Raw genomic sequence first — 26,125 nt, 5'->3', positions numbered from 1 at the left:
AGGTTTGGCTCCAATTTCTATCCTAAACCTGTGTAAGATAAAAATGTAATGGTTTCAGAAAATCAAGGACAACTTTAGTCACAGGCCCTCTGCTTAAGCATATCCATTCAGTGCAGCCTGAAGAAACTGAGTACAAACTACAGTAAGTGTTTTCACTTGCTGTGTATTTCAAGATAAAAAGGATGAAATTTGGAGTGCAGATTGCACTAAAGCAAGAGTTCTCTAGCTTTCTTGCTTAATCATTTCTGGAAATATCCACTACTTTTAGACTAGACAGACTTGCATGTTTTCTTTCTCTGCTCTCTGTCATGAAAGAGGAACTGAGACTTTCTGTAGCACAAATGTCAGCATTTTTAAAGTCTTAGTATGTTCACTCTTAAGTAACTCCCACTGTGTTCAATGGATATTATGCTTTTGTGCAATTGGCAGCCTAAAAGAAGTATGTGTAGGACACAGGGAAGTGACCCATGGTGGGATTTTAAAGCATGGAACCTAGCCAGCCTAGCTGATGGTGAAGGATGATGAGAGGAGTTTTGAGTAGAGATGGTCACAAATTGAGTTTCAGCACAGTTTGGTGGATCAGACCCACAGGTGTTGAGCAGGTGCCCCAAATCCCCCACCTTACCTCCTCCCGTGGGCACCCACTCAGAGGAGGCAGCAGGGGCAACACCTGTTGGGCCTGATCTGCTGAAGTGTGATTCGTGCCGATCTCTACATTGTTCTCTATCCCTGGTGCACATGGTTGATAAACAAGTTGTGCTGTCATATGTTTAACTGTCCCTTCTAAGCACAAGGCAGTTCCAAAAGCAAAGCACACGTCTTCTTGTGTTACTCATTAGAAGCTACAGAGTCAACATTGGACTCTGTTCTGGAAAGACAAGTAGGAAGTATTCGAAGTTCTTATCCTCCTTCTCATCTCACCCCCAGATAAGACCCATGTCTTTAAAGTTGTTGCAAAAATAACAACATTGTTTCTTGAACGAGACAACCGGTGTCTTTTAATATAGTCAGAGCATCCGGCTGTTTGTTGAGCTAGGCTGTATAGGCATCCTTCAGTCTCGAGAGACAATGGTAACATGCTCTGAATCAAGGAGTGTCCTCTCCAGAGCATGAAGCCCGGGTAAAGTAATATGGAGGATAGGCTGTTACCCAAGCAGCAGATCCCCCCTCTCCACATTGCTGAAATGGTCCAATGGAAAGGGAAGAGCCTATACAACTGGTTCCAGCAATGTCGCAGGAGTTGGCAGAACAACACGAGCTGCCTTCGGGACTCCAGCTCTGGATTTTGCCTCTAGGTTAACTCCTGAAGCCTTTTCCATGAGTGGATATAGCCACAAGGCAGTGGAGGTTTGAAATCGGAGTTTTCCTTCTCCTAGATGGGCTGCCTTCCATGGGCTAGGCTATGGACCCAAGAACAGTGGTGGTGGCACAACTCAAACCTTGTTACAGTTAAGCAAGCAACGCTGTGCCCGCCTCAGTAATCAGACAAAATGGACCAAGAGTCCAGAATAGTTCACCCCTCCCTTAAGATTACCAATCAGGCATGCACACACAAACAAAAAAGCGGGGGGGGAGAGAGAGTTTAAAAATTGCCATTGTAGTTGAGCCCTCTCAGAACTAAGCACACAAACTTGGAATTAAGCCCTACTGAATCCAATCAGAAGGGACAAGGTACTTTGTCCTTCTTCTACCATAGCTGTTGTGTGATCCCAGCAGGACGTAGCCTGTCCTGCCCCAAATGGCCTTGATAAACATCTACACTCTTTAAAGCAGTTTCATTGAGTCAAGGAAGTACAACTAAACAAACCTGGGGCTGCTTCACTTTTAAAAAAACTCTGTGTATGGCTGATATTCTCCAGTGGAGCTCAGAGTCATCGCCCAGTGATTAGCGCCCATGAAACTACTCACTTGAGCCAACACAGCCCCACCACCCTGGGGGGGGGAGAGGAGAAGGGGGAGGGAGACATGAGACTGGGCCTTTGCAGAGGCTACCCTGAGAGTAGTCCCAGGCCCTTTGGACTGTGGACAGGTTGCCCCACCACCTGCTGTCCTAACTCACACGTAATCAGGCTGGCTTTTATTAAGTAAATCACTCCCAAGGAAGGGTTTTTAGTGGGGAAACACCAAAGTGCTCTAAAATTAATTTTTGGATTTCCCAGGGTGGTGTAGTGATAAAGGGGCTAGGACTCTGGAGAAGAGGGTTCAAATCCCCCACTCAGCCATGGAAATTCACCGGGGGGGGGGTTAGAACTGGTAAAACCACTCCTTAAATATCTCACTCAACTTAGGGTTGCTGCTAAGTCAGTTCCACACAAAACACCTACAGTTATGGTTCCCCCTTCACTTTACTGTTAAGGGATGTACGGAACACGGGGCAACAGTGAACTGGCATCGCAGGGCTACCATTTTCGAGGCAAGCAGAATAAAGCAAGTTGACGTTGCCCCCCCTCAGAATCGCTCTTTGCAACTCCCTTCCAGGGTATGAATCATCAAGGTGGGAGAGCGCCGTGAATCAACAGGCGTGATTCTGTTAAAGTAGCCAAAGAAGTTTATTGTCGAAAGCAGCCCGAGACCGAGACCCAGAAAGCCTAAGTGAAAGCTCAACAGCCACGAACAAAAAAAAACAACCCCAAGCGGCCGCTTTCTGGGGTCCCTGCTTGCGGCGGACTGTGGACCAAGGGGATTCCCGTCTCCCTTCTCCCTGAGGTAAGGCAGAGCCTCCCCGCCCACCGGCCGGCCGGCCTCCCCGCCGGAGCCTCCCGGGCCGGGCTGCCCACAGTCGGCGAGGCGTCGTCCCCGGCACAGCAGCAGCAGCAGCAGGTGAGCGCGTCCGGGTAGAGCTGAGGCGGGGGAGGCGGGAGGCGAGGGGAGGCGCCAGCGAGGGGAGGGAAGGAGGGAGCGAGCGAGGGAGGGCGGACCCGAGGCGCCGAGAGGCAGCCCTGCTCGACGGGCAGTCACTTTTCGGAGCGGCGCTCTTGGCCTCGGAGCGCCGAGCGAGCGGGAGGGACCCTTCGGGTGAGGACTTTTTTTTGGCGCGCGGGTTGTTACTTGCGAGGAGGCTTCGCTTGCGGGAGGTGGCGAGGAAGGGGAGAGGCGGGCAGGGCAGGAGGGCAGGAGCTCCGCTCTTGGCGTGGTAGTTCCTGCTTCTTCGCTGGGGCCCCCTCAGTGAATGAGGAAGCCGCGCCGGCGGGCGGGCGGGCGGGCGGAATTCGCGCAGCCCCTCTCCTCTCCTCCTCCTCAGGAGGGCGAGAAGCGGCGCTTCCTCTTGGGGAGGGGGCGCCGAAGGGCTGGAGCATCTCCGTCGCCTCCCACCCCGAGGTCGGCGAGCCTCCCCACCACCCCCCCACTCCCCGGCAGCTCGGGCTCCCAGCCGCGCCAGTTCCTCCCTCGGAAGGGCGAGCAGCTTCTTGTCTCCCGCCTCTCGCTTTTGGGCTGGGCGGCACACTCTGTGCAAGCGGCTCCGAAGAGCTGCCCTCGCTTTCCCTCCTTCCTGCTTTCCTCTTCGCAGTCCCGGGCGGGGCGGCGGGGCGGGGGAAGCGAGAGAAGAGAGTCCGCCACGGAGCCAGGCGCCCGCGGAGTTTCCCGGGTCATGCCGAGGAGGGGGCGCCCGCCCGCCTGGCTGTAGACCAAGGCAGGGTTAACATCTGTCTGAGGATTGGCTCTACCAGCACTTCCTCGTTTTATGAGCCTCCATGTTTTCTTTCAGTAATCAGCCAAATTCAAGAAAATCACCCTCCTGTCTGGGGGGTGGGGGAGAGCGGTGGAGTGGGGAACTTGGCCAGCTGAAAGATGTTTGGACCTTTCTTGCAAATACTTGCTCTGTTGCTATGTATGTATGTATGTATGCTTGTGTGGCAAAATCGCTGCTGCAGTCTATCAATTTCTTGAAGCTCCCTGCCCTTATTCGTTAGCACTCTTGTAGAGGGGAGGAGGATTAAGCTGGTCAACAGATGCACGTTTGGGATAGAAACCTTCAGGCTCCCTCAGAGGCACGTGCAAAAGTGGTCTCGAGCAGTATCTGAAACAGGGTCTTTAAGGGGTGGTTTTTCATTTCGTGGGGTGTGAACTTCAGCAGACCATGGAAGATATGGGGGAGTGTATACAGATGTTAATGCTGAAAGATTTACCTTCGGGGAAGAGAAGCATTCAACATTTCTCTGTTTGCCTGCTCCTTTGGCTTGTTCAGTCAGCCAGTGTTTGTAGAAGAGAGGATGATCAGTTGCTGCAGTGGCAAAGTAGTCATTGGGTTTATGATTGTGATTTATACTTGGATGCCTCAGTTGTGGTTCATTAGAATCGCTATAACTCCCACCTCCTTTTCACCTTTCCAAACCCGAAAGAAGTGTATTCAGTGGTTTCGTAGGAAAGTGTTTGCTTTAGTTTTTCCTGCTTCTCTAGGCCACTTTGGCAAGTGTTCACTGGCATTTGTTTTAGTTTGGGGTGGATGGGATGTTTGCTTTATAATAATGCAATGTGTGGCTAGAGTTGCTTGTGTCAGTCATCTCCAGTTACTGTACTTTCTTTGCAAGTGTGCTTCTGGTGTTGCACCTGTTGCTTGTTTCTGGTGGACTGCATCTTCTGAGATGAGTGAATGAACTGTCTTTCTTCTCTTTGGGCAGGGCATTGAACTAGATGTCCATGCGATCTGTCTCAGACAAGTCCAGCGTCTTGTGAGCACCCAACAACAATAACTATGATGCTGTGCCAGATCTGCTTGGGAATGTCTTGGTTATGACAGGCAGGCAGTAGTGGTGGCCAATGTCTTTAAATGCAGGACTTCAGAGTGTGCTGTAGTATCCCTATCATCCTGTGTAGCCACATACAAAGGACTTCTTGCTTCTGTGCAAGTCTGTATGGTGACACTCATGTTAGCAGGATAGGTATCTGTAAGATAAATAGACATAAATTAATCAGCTTCTCCTGAGATGGGATTTTTGCAGTGTGTTGAGCAATCTGTTGCTTCTTCCTGTCAAAATAGCAATTATATTTCTAAATGAAATAGTTACAAATAACTGTTAGCCCATGCTTTGGTCATAAAATGATTAGTTCCAGGAAATGTTCTAAGCTGTGTCTGGGGAACTAATAAGAAGTGTATAATTTAGCTCAGAAAGGTCTGGGAATAATATGGATTGATGCAATTTGTATCTGTAAGTCAGATTTAATGCAGATTGTGGAAACTCTATAGCCGTCTGCTTACTGGAAGGATAAAGAAGTACACTATGTTAAACTAAGCAATGTATTTATCTTTTTCTAGAATCCTACACACCTCCATCACATCTGGTTAGGTTTAATATCTAAACCAACTTGTAGATTCTACATGTATATTTTTTAGAAGAGTTGGTTTGTTTGCTGTGAAACACCAATGAGCACATTTTCAGTGTTGTTTTTAAATCCGTGCTTCTCAGATGTTTTGAACTTCAGCTCCTAGAAGTCCCACCCAGTATAGCCACTCAGGGATTCTGAGATTCTGAAATGCCTGGAAGACCAAAGGTTGAGAATCATGGGCTTAAATGATGTCAACATGCATGTGGATATAAATCATGCTCCGTGAGAGCCATGGTGGTTTAGTGTTTTGAACAGTGGTTTCCAACCTTGGGTAACTAAGGTGTTTTTGGACTTCATCAGAAGCCTTTGTTGTCAACTATGCTAGCCAGGGTTTCTGGGAGTTGCAGTTCAAGAATTCTTGAGTTACCTAAGGTTGGAAATCACTGACACAGAATGTAAGCTTAGTATTTGGAGGCTGAGATTCAAAGCACCATTCTAATAGTAGTGCTGTAAGAATAAAGTGAGTGAGTATGTTTCGAGCACCTTGGGAAAGGCAGCATTTGAATGTATTAAATAAGTGTTACAGTTGCATTGTGTGTATCTGTATGTGTACGTGCATCTTGGGCTTACAACTGAAGTACATTTGTTTTAAATGCTTCGGTAATTTTACAGCAAGTTACATACCTTGAATTAAATTGAATTTAGTGCACAGAATGCTAATTTTTTAAATTCTGGAGTAGTGAAATCGCCTTGAGTGCTATTGATGTGATTCAGGAGAAGGTTGCCATCTGATATTGTTACTCATTAAATATCAGCATGACCTTAATTGGGTAAGTTTCTTTATCTGATAGTCTAAGCATATAAATGTGCTTTAGCTCTGGTGGTAGCAGCTGAAGCAGCATGTTGTACTTGAAAAGTAATCTGGTGAGTGGTTTGATGCAAATGACCAATATTATAGATAATTCCATTTATTATTCATTTAAGACATCTACATATCCATATAGCTTCATCCTGATTAGGGTGCTAGGGTGATGTTTTGAGTATCAATCCAGTAATGAAACACACAACATTTGAAAAAAACATTTCAAACTTACAGTGTGAAGACCTCTGTGTAAATGAAGATCATTTTTGCCTGAGGCAGCAATAGTTTCAGTGTTGGCCTCAGGAAAACCATGTTAGAGAGGGTGTACCATAACTATTGCAGCACTACCAAATGACTTTTCCATTTGTTGAAAAGTTATGGAGACCTCTGCAGAAGTTATTTGGACAATGGTGGAACTGATGTTGGGAAGAAATGTTCCTTTAGGTATTTCGGTTTTAAGCCATTTAGAATTTTAAAAATAATAGCCACCACCTTCAATTGAGCCTGTAGGCAATCAGGCAATCACTGGACTTCTTTTTAAGACTGTTTTTATTCCTAAGTGTATTCATGCTAATTTTATTAATTTACTGAATTTAATTCTAACAATTGATTAAGGTGTATTTAATTAGTTGACGGCAGTGTAAGTTTATGACGCAGCCTCCTTGAGAGTTTCAAGTTACCAAATGAAATACAATACTAGGGCTAAGAGTCCAGCAGTAGATCCTGATTTGCTCTGAAGCAGATACTTAGCTGAAGTAAGAGAAATCCCTGTTGCAATTCTTGACTTCCTTTAGCATAGCTCTGGATTTAACTCAAGAGTTCCAACCTACCAGTATGACCTTCTTGGAATGCAGTGGTCTGCGACACATTGTTTTATCTATTCAGGAATTACAGTTACTTATATTTACAGGTGTAGTATTTCCTGTCCACTTCCTGCAAAGGCTCTTATCACAATGTCAAAAATTGTTCATTAAAATACGATTAATATCAGCAAAATTGATAATAGTATGGTTCATAGGTAGGAATGAAAAAGCTTCAAAATAACGTAAGAAGGTCAAAGGCTAAACCCCTATTGAATATTTATGCATGAGCAAAAGGAATCACAGAAGCTGTCACAACTAGTAGCGTGTAAGTCAAGCACCTGGTTGTTTACTTCACTGAAACCTCCATATGTGCCTGGCACCTTGTCGACTTCTGTGCATGCCTAAATATTCAAGAGGGTTTTGGCCATAACATGTTTTTGCTTTTTTAATGAATGTGCTTATTAAAATGTTGTTAACAGTGGTCTTTCTAGTGTTCGTGATCCTAATCTTTCTGTGGACAGATGAAAGGGCAGCATGATAAACAGGAGACAAATGTTGGTGAAATGGTAGGTCAGGGCATACAGACTTACCAAGGAGTCTTCAATTTCTTTAAGCCTTAAATTTTAGGGATTGGGGTTGACATAATCCTTATCAGAATACAGTACAGCATCCTGAGCTGATCGATCTTCCACCTGCAGAGGATAACTAACTTTATAGCTTCTTCTTCTAGTCTACTTTTGCAGTGCAGTCCACAGCAGTTTCCAAATAGGGGGAATTTTCTGTTCTGAAAAAAGGAAATGTGTTTAACAACCAGAATATTATTACTTCTCTATGGCATCCTAACAGATCTTCTGTCTTCCAACACCTGAATTCCCCAAGTAGGATCTGAGGAGTATCTGTTGCTGAAAAGTAGTTGGTTTTGCTGAAGTCAAATTAAGCATTGTACTGACTGTTAGTAAGTTAGTAAGTAACCTATTGTGACAGGTTCCAAGTTCTCCTGTTTTCTGCCAATTTCCCTCAGGGATTGCCTCACCTCTTGGAAGGAACACTTTTGGTGTTCCCATGTTGCCTTGAGATTCACCTTACCAGTACTAGCAAAACAGCATTTAGCGTTGTACCACCTGAAGGTCTGTCCTCCTTGAGGTCAAGCCAGGTACCTATGGCCCTGCCTTTCAGATGTCTCGGTATATACGCTCTCTCTGAAGTGTTATGAGTTTTATTGGTAGAAACATCCCGTTACCTTCTATATAACTTCTCAGTGCAGTGATCAAAGCACAGAAGGTAATTCTGTATGTGTGTGTGAGAGAGAAATAAAAATCTGCTGTGTGAGTTGCCATATAATGAACCATACTAGATATTAGGTTTCCATGCCATATTAGATATTATATTTCCTATATGATACTTTATGATTCTATAAAATAATTAAATCTTTCAGTTTTAGTTGAACTTACTTTTCTTGCATTATGTGTTTTTCTTGCATCATAGTCTTCTACATAACCAATCAGACATGTGTTTTATTGAGTTCCATGGGACCTACTCCTTGGAAACTGGCTTATTCCATTGCAGACTCAAGTATCTTTAGATTTATTTTTAATATAGAATTATGTAGAGCAAGAAAGGTACAGCACAATCCTCCTATGTAGAAGTAAAGCCCTGTATCAGTACAGCTAACAAGCTTGTTTATGTACGATCTCTTTCATGTAATTATTTTTGCAAAGACCCTACAAACATATTGTCAGATTTTCAGTCCAGGTTGGTCTAAGTAGAAATATGGTTTGAAGCATTGTATTTCTCTATTGTGCAGCTTGCTTATGAAAATGCTCAGTAATGGTTTTGAAAAAGTTTATGGTAGGGTATTGGTTATGTTTAAACCTTTTTCTTGCAATGATAGTACAATACTGTGATTAATGTTTTTTAAAATGATATTTAATGACAACATGATACTAAGATTTCTACCTCATTGTGTTTACTAATGCCATAGTAAATATTTCCAAAATACTTAATTTATACTTAATCCTAAGTATACTGTTCTTTGTACAATCTACTTTTGTTCCTTTAAACAGCTGAAATGCTGCTAAACACAGAGGATGGTAGGTTTGTTGGTTTGTTTGATATACTGACCGTTAGTGGAAACACTACTGTACTTTGGGAGATTTACAAATTAAGATATGAGATAGCTTTAAATGCCAGTTAAGAGTAAAAGAATATGCTTATGTAGTTGATTATCTTATTTTGCTGTTCAATTCAAGTTCTTGCTAAGTCCTTGTACAGTCAAAACATTATCTAGTCTCCTAATACAATTCATGTACCAAAATCCCTTCTCTTTCATTAATCATTGCTGCTAACCATAGTGAGAGCAAATGTATTTGCACATTCATTTTTAGTCACAGCTGCAAACTGAATGAGCCATATCTCAGCTTAGAAAAAAATTGTAGTGTCCCCTTAGTGAATTTTATACCCTCCACTTACTTAATAGTGTATACATTTAGATTAGTAGCTGTAGTAGAACTGCTAATTCAGTTTGCAGCCATGACTAAAAATGAATTTGCAAATGACTTTGCTTTCACTATGGTTAGCAGCAATGATTAATGAAAGAGAGGAGAGATTTTGGTACATGAAGGGCAGAGGAAATCTGTAAGGTGCTACCAATCTTCACATTACTTTATGACATTGAGTAACTTTGTGGCTGTCCTGGTGAAAGTTCAAGATGTTTTTAGGCCTCATGTGAGGTGCTTAGTCCTCTTATAGAGTCATAGTCCTCTGTTAATTGATTGTCTGTGTATTGGGGTAGGAAAATGTCACTCTTTGAATTGTTGGTGATCTTAATCACTTTTTAAAATTTTAATAACAAAACTTTAATTTAGATGTTCAGTCACATTACAAACAGATAATACAATTAACTACTCATTTTATTTACAAACTATTTAAACATTCTAAACACCAGCTATTCACACCATTTAACAAAATTACAGTTAATCTTGAATCCCCATTCCATCCTAGAAAGTTACTGGCCAACAATCTGAGCAATCTAGATTATTTCCTGAATCGTCTGACTTCTAATTCAGTTAATTGGTGTATTTTAATGAAGGTTTCCAAGTTTCAAAAAATGACTATGCTTTATTTCTCCTCTGTATATTAGGAGCTTATTGGTCAATTTCTCCATCAAAAGCATTTGCCATATCCTTTTCAAAAATGTCTGTAATGAAAAATTTGGGGCATTTTTCCAGCTTTTAAAAATCTCACACCTTGCTGTCTCTATAATTTTTCCAATTCGGTCTTATTAAGTAGTTTCTCATTTCCCCCTGTAAATGCTGAAAATAACAGTAATGTTTCATTTGCAATAATTTTTTGATTAGTCAGTACTTTCTCCAACACTTATCTGATATATCCCTGTGGATTTTATGTAGCTTCATAGGGTATAGATGCCATCTGTGAGTAACTTTCAGAACCATTTCTTTTGTTTCAGCGGATACTGATTTATATGGATATTTATTCCATATTCCTGTCCAAACATCTTGCAGTAAATTAATATTTAAATGTGTTTCCCAGGATGCTTTCCACTGAAATAAATCATACTGTCAAATGACCTTTCACAAAGCAAACTGAAATCATTCTGGCCCTTGGAAGACAGTTCAGAAACTCAGTGCAGAAGACAACCACCTAGATGTTGGTTGGGAGGTCAGTCAGATCAGAAGCCATGATATCAATTTTGTATCTGCATCACTGCCTACTGGTGCATGTCCAATCCCTGCTCATGCTAGAAGCGATAACAGGGGACTGCATTATGCCTATACCTATACAAACATGCACAGACATTGCAATATCCTTCAGAGGCCCTACATATAAAATTGATTTGAGTGATGAACATAGAAGACTGGGCCTTTGTCATGATGACCCCAGAGTTATGGAATGCTCTCCTGACTGAGGTGTGAGTGGCTCCAGTATCATGAAGTTGTAAGTGGCTTTGTTTATTCAAGTTGTTAAAAAAAAACACCTTATTTTGGACTATCTTGTGTTAAATGGATGGGGCTGAAAAAGTCAAGATAAGAAAAGTGTGCTGTTGGTCAATAGAAAGCCTGGCTTGGGAATACAGCCAGTCCCAGGGGAGTTAATGATCTCATTCATCGCCTGGAAGTGTTCACTATTTCTATGCTATCCTTGGATCTCCAGGTGGGATAGTCAACATGGAGTGTATTCGAACAGTTGTAACAAGCTAGTTGTGTCCTCTTCTGAATCTGTGCGATTTGGGACTAGTTATCTATGCCTGGTTTATACCGTATTTGGACTATTTCCCTATGTTTTGCATGGGGCTATACTTGAAAAGGGTCCAGAAATTTCAATTGGTACAAGAATGCATTCCACTGATACTGAAAGATCAGTACCTAATCAGAATTGCTACCTAAGCCTCGTGGCGCAGTGGTTAAAATGCTGTACTGCAACTCAAACTGTGCTCACGACCTGGGGTTCAAATCCCAGGTAGCCGGCTCAAGGTTGATTCAGCCTTCCATCCTTCCGAGGTTGGTAAAATGAGTGCCCAGCTTGCTGGGGGGGGGCAATGTGTAGCCTGTATAATTAAAATTGTAAACCGCCCGGAGAGTGCTTGTAGCACTATGGGGCAGTATATAAGTCCAAAAAAATAAATAATCAGAATTACGGGAATACAGTGGTGCCTCGCTTAATGATTACCTCGTTAAATGATGAAACCGCTTGACGATGAAGTTTGTGCGATCACAAAATGATGTTTTGATAGGGAAAATCGCTTAACGATGATCGGTTCCCTGCTTCAGGAACCGATTTTTCTCTAGACGACGATTTTAAAACAGCTGATCGGTGTCTCTAAAATGGCCACCTGCTGTGCAGAATGGCTCCCCGCTGTGTTTTAGGACGGATTTCCCGCTTTACAGGCACCGAAAATGGCCGCCCTATGGAGGATCTTCGCTGGACGGTGAGGTATTTAGCCCATTGGAACGCATTGAATCATTTTTCAATGCATTTCAATTGGCTTTTTTGTTTCGCTTGACGAGGATTTCACTTAACAGCGATTCGAGCGGAACAAATTATCCTCGTCAAGCAAGGCACCACTGTAGGTGATACCTTTATTGGACCACTAAAACAAACAAAAACAGCGAGCTTTCAATGATAATTCATCTTCCTCAGGCTCTGCACCAAGTTACCGTGGGCAGCTCCAAAATTATAAGTTTTTATTAAAGTCCCAAAGTCTCAGGGTCAGTATTGGGACCAGGCTTAGCTTCTTAGATAGAGACAGTTGCAGTCTGCAAGAGGGCTGCGGGGCGGGGAGGGTACGGTTTCAAACTGTTCCTTACTCAGTAGTTTGGAATTGATCACCTAACTCTTTGAACACAGGGCCACCAAGCACTCTGACCTGCCTCATTTCCCCCTTCTGCCTTATTTTTGAAACCCAAAGAATCTCTATTTGACTAGGGAAAGCAAGGTAACCCAGAGGCATGGCAAGCCTCCATCAGAGTTGGGATTAAAAAATTAGGTAAACACCAGAAACAGCCAATTTTAGACAAATTAAAGCCAAATCAATAGTTTTATCTGTTGGATGCTTTCCTCAGCATACAGCACTCCTTATCTGGCATCACGAGTCCATGATGTTCAGCAGTTCACTTTGTTCTTCAGTTGGTGCCTGACTTGCCATTCTACAGTATCATACACAATTCAGAATCAGAATTGTGTCTGTCACTTGTTCAGTTTTTAAAAAAATATTAACACATACCGCTTTGAAAACCATACTAACTTTAGGGTATTAAAAAAATTCTTGTACATGGCTTTTGTGGCTTTTTAGCAAAGAAGTCAATTTATTAATAGATTAATAGTAGTTACTCTGTTTACTGATAAATTAGTTTGTTTCATCTTATTAAAAATAATTGAGCTTCTCTTAAAATAATTTAATACACTATTTATTTATTGGAGTATTTGCTTTTTTTAATTGGTGTTTGAATTGGGTGGTCTGTGAATGCCATAGTACAGTATCATAATGTATGAATTTTCATGATCACGAAATCTACTTTTAACAGTTTTGCTCTTGAAGCTTCCCGTAAATGAGTGTGTGTACCTGTATTTATATTCACACCCACACCTGCACACCCTCACCCACATATAAAATCAAGCATGAGATTGGGCTGCGAGAATGATTAGACACTTAATACAGGTCTAAAGAATGACCTGTGTTAGGCTTGCTTTTGGTCACCATCACCCACACACAACGTATGTACAAGGAGATCAGCATCGCACCGCCAACAAACTAAATTGTCTTTACATTCTAATGTGCTGAATTAGCTCTGTTTTCTTATAGGTCTTTTGATACTGCCATTTACAGTTCATTTTCCCACCAAAGTGTTGAAGAATGAAATGTTCCCAAACATGAAAAAATAAAGAATGTTTGGTGGGGGAGGGGGGAAAGAGAGTTGGTGGTTTATTACAGCAGTTTCAAGACCAAACTATCACCATCTCTGTTCCCCAGCCTCCATAGTTCTTCTCCAATTTAGATTGTAATGTCCAGTGCCTCTCGTTCACTTTGGATTATTAATCAAGTGTTGCAACACAACAGGGAAGTATCACCGTCTCGAAAGAGGCTTGTGCTCTCTGCTTCCTTGTCCTGCCGTAGCATGTGAGATATTACTTAGAAAACTGACTTGGAGATGGTCCCTAGAAAACAAGTTCATCTCTAGGTAACCACCGAAGTCAACCTGCTTTACCTCAGTTGCCTTGAAGACTACAGTGTGAATATTTGTTTCCTTTTTTCCTTACAATATTTATATTAAGCACTTGGTAACGTAGTTTTCTGGGTGGGCCACAAAGAGCAAATGATAAAATATAATGTTAAGACAGTCACCCAGTAGTATTTAAGTACAGAAAAAAACATTTGGAAGAAGCTGAATGTTACTATGGTACATGGTATTTCTTCAGTATAGTTATGGGAATTTAGGATTTGGTATTTGAACAATTAAAAAAAATGGTCCACTATTCTTAAAGCATTCACACTTGAAATACACTGTAAATTGCATTGCCAAATGCAGATAGCACCTCATTAAGAGCAAAAATGTTACCATGAGACAATGCCATTTCACTTATGTAAGGGTAAGTCAGCAGTTGGTCTCTGCTCATTTGTTTTGTTCTCTTCTTTTCTATTCTTTCCATCCCTAAGGCACTCAAGATAACATCTGTAACCACTAGTCCATTTTTTTTCCTTGAAGTTATTTAGGCTAAAAATATGAGAAGACAAATGTGAACTAATGAGTGTCATGGCTGATTTGAATCAGAGTTCTATAATAGCGTGTAAAACCAAAGTTTTCTTGAAACATAGGTTTCCAAGTCATTCAGTATTATTAAGAACTGTCAATCTGAGATTATGTGGAAGGCAATGTTCCTATTATCATTACTTATGTTTTCTATAGTTTTGCTTCTAAGTATCTGAAAAGTCATTTGGAATGATGTTAAAGACCGAAAATTAGGGTGATTGTACCAAGGTGTTTATGATTTTAACCCAGACATTCTACATGTATATTGAATTGTTGGAAATATCATTAAATAGTCATTTAAAAATATTTGCTGGTAGTCAGTGACATATGAGTGGAATGAATGGAAATTGATGCACTTTTCCCAGCTCTTGTCTCGAGTAACTGAGATAAACTACCACTTCTGAATGACTAGCACTCGAAATGAAAAGATAGGGAAGCTTGTATATGAAAACATAGGTAAAGATTGCTGGATACAAGGGCATAACGTGGGCAGGATCTGTTCATGGAGGTATCTCTATAGGACATAATAGTGTGATCCTGTTGTGCAGAAGCAAATAGCATAGCATTCACTTGTTTCCAGTCAGCAATAATGGAGTTCCTGCTGTGATTCTTGGGGAATGCATGCCCCATTTAAATAGTATGCTCTTGAGAATACCAGCAGGGACTCTGTTTGCCAGTTACAAGATGTTGAATGTTGCCCCATTTGCCTTCCACATGCTTAAAAAAAGTAACATGGATTTAACCAAAAAGCCCAGGGCACATACATTTAAGAAACAGACAAGAGTGGTGGAAATGCTTATATTTTCTACATATATTTTCAGATAACTAGTTAATTCATGTTAAAATGTATGTTGGTGTGTTGTTGTTGTTTAGTCATTAAGTCGTGTCCGACTCTTCGTGACTTCATGGACCAGAGCACGCCAGGCCCTCCTGTCTTCCATTGCCTCCCAGAGTTGGGTCAAATTCATGTTCGTAGCTTCAGTGACACTGTCCAGGCATCTTGTCCTCTGTCATCCCGTTCTCCTCTTGCCTTCACACTTTCCTAACATCAGGGTCTTTTCCAGGAAGTCTTCTCTTCTTGTGAGATGGCCAAAGTATTGGAGCCTCAGCTTCAGGAGGGTTGATTTCCTTCGGAATATATAGGTTTGTTCTCCTTGCAGTTCAGGGGACTCTCAAGAGTCTCCTCCAGCACCACAATTGAAAAGCATCAATTCTTTGGCGGCCAGCCTTCTTTACGGTCCAGCTCTCACTTCCATACTACTGGAAAAACCATAGTTTTGACTATGTGGACCTTTGTCAGGAAGGTGATGTCTCTGTTTTTTAAGATGCTGTCTAGGTTTGTCATTGCTTTCCTCCCAAGAAGCAGGTGTCTTTTAATTTCGTGGCTGCTGTCACCATCTGCAGTGATCATAGAGCCCAAGAAGGTAAAAATTGTCACTGCCTCCATATCTTCCCCTTCTATTTGCCAGGAGGTGATGAGGCCAGTGGCCATGATCTTAGTTTTTTTGATGTTGAGCTTCAGACCATTTTTGGTGCTCTCCTCTTTCACCCTCATTATGAGGTTCTTTAATTCCTCCTCACTTTCTGCCATCAGCGTGGTATCATCTGCATATCTGAGGTTGTTGATATTTCTTCTGGCACTCTTAATTTCAGTTTGGGATTCATCCAGGCCAGCCTTTCACATGATGTATTCTACATGTAAGTTAAATAAGCAGAGAGACAATATACAGCCTTGTCGTACTCCTTTCCCAATTTTGAACCAATCAGTTGTTCCAATGTTGGTGTGTAATTTGGGGTCAACAATGTCAGTCAAATTAATTGAATAAGAATCTACAATTCAACTTTGCTTATGTTTTATCTATATAGTACGTAGCTACTGCTTCTTTGGATTTGACAATAAGAAGTCTTCAGTTATGACAAGCACCGATCCTCATGAAGCATGCATGATAAAAGCTGCAATACAAAAATGTTTTAATACATTCCAACTATGTGGTCCTGCTTTCATAGAATTATGCCAACCCAGTCATATATTCTAAGCATGCTGTGCAGCATAATTCTGTGAATTAATAGTCTCCTGCATCTCACATCACATTCCTACACAGAAGTCGGTGCCATTAAATTTAATGACGTGTACTTCCAGGTGTTTATGATTGCATCCTAAATCTGTTTAAATGTATACATTTAAACTAATCTAATGCTGCAGAGAGTTTAGCTGCATTTGTATCAGCTATTCAGTATGTGAATTCAACATTTCTCTGCTTTATTAACATGCTTCTAAGATTTTAATTTTTAAGACATTTAAATGTTGAGATGGTCAAACAGCAAACGTTAGTGTTTGTTGCAGGATGCATAATCATAACTACCACAGTTATGAAACTGAGGACACAAAATGCTGTTACAAACACCACTTAAAATAGGACAAACATGTACAGTTGGAAGCTATGGCAGAGCAGTATGCAATGATTATCCACAGATGTCAGCTAGAAAAATTGGAACAAATGGGAAATCATTGCTGAAACTGCTCTTAGCCTTTTCACTGCACCATGTTCTTTCTTTTTGCTATCACCTTATCATAGTTGTAGTTTTAGAAGAGGTAGCTGTGTTAATCTGTGCCATCATATCAGGCAAAATAAGAGGAAAACATGGCACCTTAAAAAACTAACTGCTGTATTTTAATGTGAGTTTTCAAGGTCAAGTCACGTATGTCTGAGGAAGTGGACTTGATCCTCAAAAGTAAACATTAAAATATAACAGTTTGTCTTTAAGGTGCCACAAGTTTTTTGTCGTCTTAATGTTTTTCTTTTTCTTTTATTTTTGTCTGATATCTTCTTATCAGTTAGTGGTTTCTTGCCTTGAAAGCCCTAGTAATTTGGTTCTGACTTGATAGCACATAACACAACTTATTACTATACCTCTCCAGAAGTACCATTTCCTGCATTCTCCAAATGTAGCCAATGCCTTCCTTTTAAAATATTATATTTGATCTCTCTTGGAAGCCTGAGCTCATTGTAAGTATTAGCCTTCCTGACTTACTTCCTACAAATATTAGCTAGTCATTTGTATTCTTTCTCCTTGATTTGCCCCTTCTTTTATTTCCTACACATGCCCATATTAAATTTCAGTTAACCTCAAAGTTCCTTATGTAGTCACTGCAGTTTCTCTAAATGCCTCAAATTCCCTTTCTCTTAGGAACTGCTGCATGATAGTGCTTTCAGTATAAGAAACTTCCATCCATTGTGAACTCCCTTCTTACTAAGTATTTCTCACCATTAGATCCTTCACAGGATTTCTTTAAGCTTATTGAATTTGACTGTCCTAAGATCAAGTATGTATGTCTTACTAGATTTAGCTTTCCCTTTTCTGACTGTAACAGATCCCAAGAGGATGTGTTCAGCCCTGCCATCCCTGGTTTCCACTATTGCTATCCTATCAACCAGTTCTTCTCTGTTGGTAATGATCAAGATCAGAATGTTGGGTCCCCCCCCCTTTTCTTTCTCTTTTTTTTTTTTTTTTTTTTTGCTGCTGCTTCCAGTTTTCCAGTTCATGCCAGTTTCTAGTCCTAATTGAATGTATTTTCTGACAGTGGGCCTTAGATTTTTTCTCTCTCTTGTGAACCAATGGAACAATTTTTTTAAAAATGGATGCTGAACTATATTCCCTGTGGTTCTTGACCTTCCTTGTACCTGACTTGGAATATGAAAGTGCACTTTATAGTGAAGTGAACTGGTGTTGGGGGACGGGAGTATTGATAATTATTACCAATGATCCCTTGATGGATGTGTTAGGCGATATTGCTACCAACAACTCCACGTTGCTTTTTGTACAGCAAAAACTGTGTCTGCCTCTATTCTGTTTGTCAAAACATGTAAACATTGTTTACTGCGTAATGCTGTTTAAGGGTGGGTAGCGAGTTTGATCCATGGGCAAGAGTTTGATCCAAACGGACATCGGAAAGGACTTCAAAAGCACTGAAGCCGGCTTCAGTGCTTTTGAAGATCTTCCGTTTTCGCTCATTTTTAAGTGTCTTACAATGTTTGGAACAGGTTTTAAATGCTTGCAATCGTTAGCCCACCTCCTGAACCCTATGCAAACTTAATTTGGTGTTGTTCTGAGTCGTCCTTAATTTTTAGTGATTTTCTGAATTTTCTCTCATTGGAATACATTGGACGGAAAGTTCAATGCATTCCAATGAGAGAAAATTCAAAAAATCACCAAAAATTAAGGACGACTCAGAACAACATCAAATTAAGTTTGCATAGGGTTCAGGAGGTGGGCTAACGATTGCAAGCATTTAAAACCTGTTCCAAACATTGTAAGGCACTTTTACAGGAGCGAAAAAGGACTTCGCAGAGCCATTGAAATGTATTGAGTCGGCTTCAATACATTCCAATGGAGGAAACATTATTTCACTCAACGATGTTTCCTATGGGTTTTTTCACTTAAAGACGGCAATCCGTTCCAATTGGAACGGATTAACCAGTTTTCAATGCATTCCTATGGGAAATGGTGTTTCACAGAACGATGTTTCACACAACGTTGATTTTTTTGGAACCAATTAACATCGTTGTGTGTGGCACCACTGTACCTGTTACTTTTCCACCCAATGGAAATAGGAAGAAATAAAATAAAGCCACCTTGGGTTCTTTTTAAGGAGAAAGGCGGAATAAAAGTTTTTAAAATTAAATTAAATAAGTATTTAATGATCAAGCACTAATTGCACCAAAAAAGTGTTGGTTCTCACTAATTTTTAACTTACAAACTTTCCATAGACTTCAGCTCCTTTCAACCTTGTTCCCATATCCTGAATTAATTAATTACAGATATCCAGCCTCTGAAACAGTGAAAAAGAGTAATTAAGAAAAACAGATATATTAACTGGTATGCACTTCTGTCCCATGGCATTAATCTTCTGTCTCAGTTTGTGGGGAGAAAAAATGGATTGTACGTTCCTATTAGATGAGGGTTTTTTTTTTCTTCTTCTAGCCCTTGAGAAATGGGAATAGGATTGACAGGTGCATTCACACAATTTATGAGGGGTTTGTTACATAGAAAATGCTGTATACTCTTTAATCATTATATGGGTTGCATCTTAGAGCACTTATATAAAGAAATATAATGGGAGAAATCTAAATTATAATGTGAAAAACTGAATTATAGATACACAAAATTCTAAAACAGATTTTAGAAGAATCAGATCTGTAAGAAGAGATGTTACAAGAAAGAGACAAAGATGTAAATGTCCTATTACAGCTTTTATGTGACTGAACATTTATAAATGCATCTGAATTATTTTATCTTAGTATAAGGATGCTTCAGAGCATCAGGTTATATGAATGGATCTCTAATTACCATCTGTAAGAAACTCAGTAAAATAATAACATTGGAAGGCCAGCATTAACTGGCATTCAGGCATGCTGCTGAATATGATGCAGTCCTTTTAGAAGCAGTTACTTAGAAATATTATTATTATTATTATTATTATTATTATTATTATTATTATTATTATTATTATTATTATTATTAGTTTTAGTTTTAGTTTTAGTTTTAGTTTTAGTTTTAGTTTTAGTTTTAGTTTTTATGGTTGTTGTAGGTTTTTCGGGCTGTTTGGCCATGCTCTAGAGGTTTTTCTTCCTAACATTTGCCAGTCTCTGTGGCTGGCATCTTCAGAGGACAGGAGTTAGCCTTCAAGAATACATTATTAATTTTATTTATACAGTGGTGCCCCGCAAGACGATGATAATGTGTCCCATTGAAATTGCTGTTTAGCAAAATCATTGTCTTGCAAAAAGCGTTTCCCCATTGGAATGCATTGAAACCCATTTAATGCTTTCCAATGGGGAAAATAGTCATCGTTGTGCAAAGATCGCCCATAGGGAAGCCATTTTAAATCTCTGTCTTCCGAAGCATCAGTGCCGAAAACACCGTAGGGAAAACATTTTGCACAGCTGTCGATCAGCTGTTAGAATTGTTCTCTTGCTAAGCATTGGTCTCGGTGCCGAAAACACCATAGGAAAGCCATTTTGTGGAGCCGCCGATCAGCTGTTAGAATCGTCCTCTTGCTAAGCATCGGTCCCGGAAAAAAAAGCATCTTCTGAAGCACAGACCAAAATGTCGAATAGCGAAACTCCCCCATAGGAAACACTGTTTTGGAAGTGCAATGGCGGTCACAAAACCTCGTCATCATGCGGATTCATCATTTTGAGGGGTCATCGTCTTGCAAGATACCACTGTATGCCACATTTCTTCCAACAAGGGACCCAAAGCAGCAAATATACAGTATATTTATCTATTACATTTTAAAGGGGCATGTGGGAAAGAGAAAGAACATTTCTGAAGGTTTGTACTTTGATAAATTTTGATACTGGGGGCAAATTAGACAAGACATTAATCGCAATTAATGTGCAGGCTTCCTTTGGGTATAATTTGCATAACAAAAGAGAATCATACTAATTGCATTAAACACGCAAGTTCACCCCTAGTTTTGCTGTTAACATTTTTCTATTCTGGTTTCTATTATAGCTTCCAGAATTATTTTGTTGACTCTTTTAACTTTCGACTTTCAAAATTAAGACTGCATCAAAGCTTAACTCTAAAATCATGGCGACCTTAATGTCATAGATTGAAACTGTTTCTTTATATCTAAATCTGCCCCTTCCCCCTTATAGTTTAAATTTAATTGCTTTGAACAAGGACCAGTATATTACTGCCTCAAAAGGCAGCTTTAAATGTGTCATTAGAGAGAGTTGATTTGCAGTGTAGCAGTTATGAATTTAATCGTTGAATCAAAGAAAATCATACTCTTGATTTGCTTCTATTGTTCTTCAGTGTGCTTGAAGGCAAAAGAAGCTAGATTTACTCTGTTACTTTGTATAGGTTTGAATGATGTCTGCAGTCCCTCCTCTCCCTCAAAATTAAGAATATATGGTCCAGATGCTAATTATTTACAAACTTACGTTTCCTTTCTGTCTAGCACAATCCTCTGGAAACAAGTAATTTTTCCATTGTGGACACTGTTTTATTAAAAAGTCATGTTTTAGTGGAAATGAACTGTTTATGGGTTTTTTCAAAACAATTTATCTAAGAAGAGCTGCATGCAGCTCCTTGGTCTATGAAATTTCCATTTGGCCTATGAGTGGGAAGCGGTGGGAGATTGTGGAAAGCAAAAAATAAATGTATGCTTCTCTGCTGGCTGTTTGGGAATCCTTGATATTTACAGATTGTCCATAGATTAAGTGGATAATCTATTTTTTCAGGTGAAGTTGATATAGAGAAGGAAGTTGGCATCTAGACAAGCAGTATTTTGAAATATAATTGGATATGTAAAGAAGGCAGAAGCCTAACAGAATCATATGTAGGCAATGATAAAAGAGAATTGCTATCACACCAGTTATTGAAATGCACACTTTTCTCAACATCAAAAAGGTATATGGGTTGTTCAATAAGGATTGTGGTGTTTGTATCTGGAATTTTGTTCTTTGCATTTTTCCTTCCTTCCTTCCTTCCTTCCTTCCTTCCTTCCTTCCTTCCTTCCTTCCTTCCTTCCTTCCTTCCTTCCTTCCTTCCTTCAAGAGGGGGCAACAGTTGTAGTTAGAATATTTGAATGAGAGGTAGAAAGAATTCATTAACATAGAAACAAAATGAAGAATTGTTCTCTTTTTTTAAAAAATCTATTCTTTTACTTTTACATTTGGTTTCCCTGGATATGAAAGTATTTAGTTCTCTTCTGTTGCCATGTAAGATACATAGTCCCGGATTTGAGTGGTTATTGTTTTGTTTTTTTAATGTATGGTGCATTTCTCCATCACTACCAGTGTGTAAAGGTAAAGGTTCCCCTTGACAATTTTTGTCCAGTCGTGTTCGACTCTAGGAGGCGGTGCTCATCCCCGTTTCCAAGCCATAGAGCCAGCGTTTTGTCCGAAGACAATCTTCCGTGGTCACATGGCCAGTGTGACTTAGACACGGAACGCTGTTACCTTCCCACCGAGGTAGTCCCTATTTATCTACTCGCATTTGCATGCTTTCAAACCGCTAGGTTGGTGGGAGCTGGGACAAAGCGACGGGCGCTCACTCCGTCGCGTGGATTCGATCTTATGACTGGTCTTCTGACCCTGCAGCACAGGCTTCTGCAGTTTAGCCCACAGCGCCACCACGTCCCTACCAGTGTGTATATCTGTGCAATTGAATGTGACATAACTGATGGTTTTCTGTGACCACAGAATTATCAGACTCGGTATAGGAATGGTTACCTATAGAAATCACTTCAAGCCAGGTAAGGATCCCTCCCGTGCTCCCAGTAGTTTCGCCTCAAAGCCAGGTGGACTGCATCTCACTTCCTGAGTGACCAAACAATACAAAAATATATATTTCCATGGTCCCATGCCACAGACGTTCTCCAAATTGGAATTCAGAGAGGGACTAGATTGCTTTTTACATGTTCACCTTAATCTTCTATTTCCTTCACTATCATCAGAGGTATAACATTGTATATTTTAGGTGGTCATGACTTTGTCAGCATCAGGATAGATAAAACAGGCAGATTATCTGGAAACAGGGCCAATCCCAGGATAAACAGCAGTTTGTATGAGGAGTGCCTTTGGCGCAGTCCAATTGCCCAAAGAGCTGATAGCACCTGGGTCAAATATGATCTTGTTGCTGCCTTCCCCTGAAAAGACCCATGCATGTACACAAGGTCCTGTGCAATAATACTTGTGAGAAATCTCACCTACAACTATCCATGCCCTAGAACTGAGCATTTGTTGTTGTTTAGTCGTTTAGTCGTGTCATTTTATCCAGTTCTAACTGTTCCTTCCTGTCCCACATACAGGTTTCTCAGGAGACAGATAAGGTGGTCAGGCACTCCCATTTCTTTAAGAACTTGCCATAGTTTGCTGTGGTCCACACAGTCAAAGGCTTTTGCATAGTCAATGAAGCAGAAGTAGATGTTTTTCTGGAACTCTCTGGCTTTCTCCATAATCCAGCGCATATTAGCAATTTGGTCTCTAGTTCCTCTGCCCCTTTGAAATCCAGATTGTATTTCTGGGAGTTCTCAATTCACATACTGCTGAAGCCTACCTTTGAGGATTTTGAGCATAACCTTGCTAGCGTGTGAAATGAGTGCAATTGTACGGTAGTTGGAGCATTCTTTGGCACTGCCTTTCTTTGGGATTGGGATGTAGACTGATCTTTTCCAGTCCTCTGGCCACTGTTGAGTTTTCCAAACTTGCTGGCATATTGAATGTAGCACTCTAACAGTGTCATCTTTTAAGATTTTAAATAGTTCAACTGGAATGCCATCACCTCCACTGGCCTTGTTGTTAGCCAAGCTTTCTAAGGCCACTTGACTTCACTCTCCAGGATGTCTGGCTCAAGGTCAGCAACCACACTATCTGGGTTGTCCAGGATATCTAAATCTTTCTGGTATAATTCCTCTGTGTATTCTTGCCACCTCTTCTCGATGTCTTCTGCTTCTGTTAGGTCCCTCCCATTTTTGTCCTTTATCATGTCCATCTTTGCAGAAATTGTTCCTTTAATATCTCTGATTTTCTTGAACAAATCTCTGGTTTTTCCTTTTCTATTATTTTCCTCTATTTCTTTGTGTTGTTCATTTAAGAAGGCCCTCTTGTCTCTCCTTGCTATTCTTTATAAGTCTGCATTCGGTTTTCTGTAGCTTTGCCTATCTCCCTTGCATTTTGTTTCCCTTCTCTTCTCTGCTATTTCTAAGGCCTCGTTGGACAGCCACTTTGCTTTCTTGCATTTCCTTTTCTTTGGGATGTTTTTTGTTGCTGCCTCCTGGACAATGTTACAAGCCTCTATCCAAAGTTCTTCAGGCACTCTGTCCACCAAATCTAGTTCCTTAAATCTGTTCTTTACTTCCACTGTGTACTCATAGGGGATTTGGTTTAGATTATACCTGAGTGGCCCAGTGGTTTTTCCTACTCTCTTCAGTCTAAGCTTGAATTTTGCTATGAGAAGCTGATGACGAGAGCCACAATCAGCTCCAGGTCTTGTTTTTGCTGACTGTATAGAGCTTCTCCATCTTTGGCTGCAGAGAATATAATCAATCTGATTTCAGTATCGCCCATCTGGTGATTTCCATGTATAGAGTCGCCTCTTGTGTTGTTGGAAAAGAGTGTTTGTGATGACCAGCTTATTCTCTTGACAAAACTCTATTAGCCTTTGTCCTGCTTCGTTCTGAACTCCAAGGCCAAACTTCCCTGTTGTTCCTTTTATCTCTTGGCTCCCTACTTTAGCATTCCAGTCCCCTAGAATGAGAAGAACATCTTTCTTTGGTGTCAGTTCTAGAAGGTGTTGTAAATCTTCATAAAACTGTTCAATTTCAGTCTCCTCAGCAGTGGTGGTTGGTGCATAAACTTGGATTATTGTGATGTTGAAAGGTCTGCCTTGGATTCGTATTGACATCATTCTATCATTTTTGAGATTGTATCCCATTACAGTTTTTCCCACTCTTTTGTTGACTATGAGAGCCACTCCATTCCTTCTACGGGCTTCTTGCCCACAATAGTAGATATGCTAATCATCTGAATTGCATTCACCTATTCCTGTCCATTTTAGTTCACTGACGCCCAGAATGTCAATGTTTATTCTTGCCATCTCCTGTTGACCACATCCAGCTTACCAAGGTTCATAGATCTTACATTCCAGGTTCCTATGCAGTATTTTTCTTTGCAGCATCGGACTTTCCTTTCACTTCCAGGCACGTCCGCAACTGAGCGTCCTTTTGGCTTTGGCCCAACCACTTCATTAGCTCTGGAGCTACTTGTCCTTGTCCTCTGCTCTTCTTCAGTAGCATGTTGGATGCCTTGCGACCTGAGGGGCCCATCTTCCAGTGTCATATCTTTTAGCCTTTTGTTTCTGATCATGGGGTTTTCTTGGCATAGATACTAGAGTGGTTTGCCAAGTCCTGCTCCAGGTGGATTGCGTTTAGTCGGAACTCTCCACTATGACCTGTCCGTCGTGGGTGTCCCTGCACGGCATAGCCCATAGTTTCTCTGAGTTACTCAAGCCCCCGCGCCACAACAAGGCAGCAATCCATGAAGGGAGAATTGAGCATAGATGTGCTTTATTTTTAATTTTTTTCATTTGTGGGTGAAAAAGAATTGGGCTCTGACTGCGCTTCTCTTAAGCGCCTCCTCCAAAATCAAAAGCCATTCTACTTAAAGTTTTTTTTCTACTTTTGTTTGAGAACCGCCACTTGCCTTCTCTACTAAGAAAAAATCATCACTTAAGAGCTGGTCTCACACCACTTCTGCCCCTTTCCTGTGGTAACTGCCACAGAAAATGGTTCTCCAGTGGCACTTCCCCCAGAAGTCTTAGGTAGTTTACACTTTCTTTTGCTGTCATGCCTGGGATTGTGAGAAGAGCAGGCCACCAGTTCTTACACAGAGTCTTTCTTCTCTTCCTCGGTCAAGGACTGTAACTTGGGCTGACTGAAAAAAAACTTGTTGTTGTTAGCCTGAGTTCTGCCACCTTTTTTCTTCTTTTTCATTACTGTATTCCCCTTTTGCTGCTTAAACCACACGTTCACAAAATAAAAGTCCTGGCTAATCTTTAAAGATTTTAAAGCTTCAGAGAGCAAACCTACAACTATAAGAGGGGGAGAAGATGATGTATTATTGTTTGGGATAGAAGGAGGTAAAACAGGTACTCCAGAGGACATTTCTACTTACTCTGCTCTTATGGTATATCCTCTGGGCCATACTGTATCTTGTTCCATTTCTAAGATTTATGGAAGCCTCTTGAGTTGATTTTCCAAAAATTCAAGAGGCTGTATGAGAAGGCAATAAACATATAAACTATAAACTATAAACATAAGGGGGTCCAAGCTGCTGATGACAGTGCAGGCCACCAGGAGATGCTTGAGTAGCAGGTCACACTTGCCTTTGGGTTCTTGTTACCCTGGGAAATAAAGT

At 40.7% G+C, this 26,125-nt stretch overlaps 1 protein-coding gene across 1 annotated transcript in view; it reads left to right on the top strand.

Moving 5' to 3' along the window:
- The first annotated feature begins 2,882 nt into the window (after positions 1-2,882).
- The window catches only part of PRKCD (protein kinase C delta), an 83,771-nt gene continuing 60,528 nt past the window's right edge, over positions 2,883-26,125 (top strand). The window contains exon 1 of the mRNA XM_020796665.3: positions 2,883-3,015. The gene's annotated coding sequence lies outside the window, so the exon portion shown is untranslated. The remainder of the gene's footprint in view (positions 3,016-26,125) is intronic.

The sequence above is a fragment of the Pogona vitticeps genome, chromosome 2, assembly GCF_051106095.1.
Source record: "Pogona vitticeps strain Pit_001003342236 chromosome 2, PviZW2.1, whole genome shotgun sequence".
NCBI classification, from domain to species: Eukaryota; Metazoa; Chordata; class Lepidosauria; order Squamata; family Agamidae; genus Pogona; species Pogona vitticeps.
This window is presented reverse-complemented; position numbering and strand designations above follow the sequence as displayed.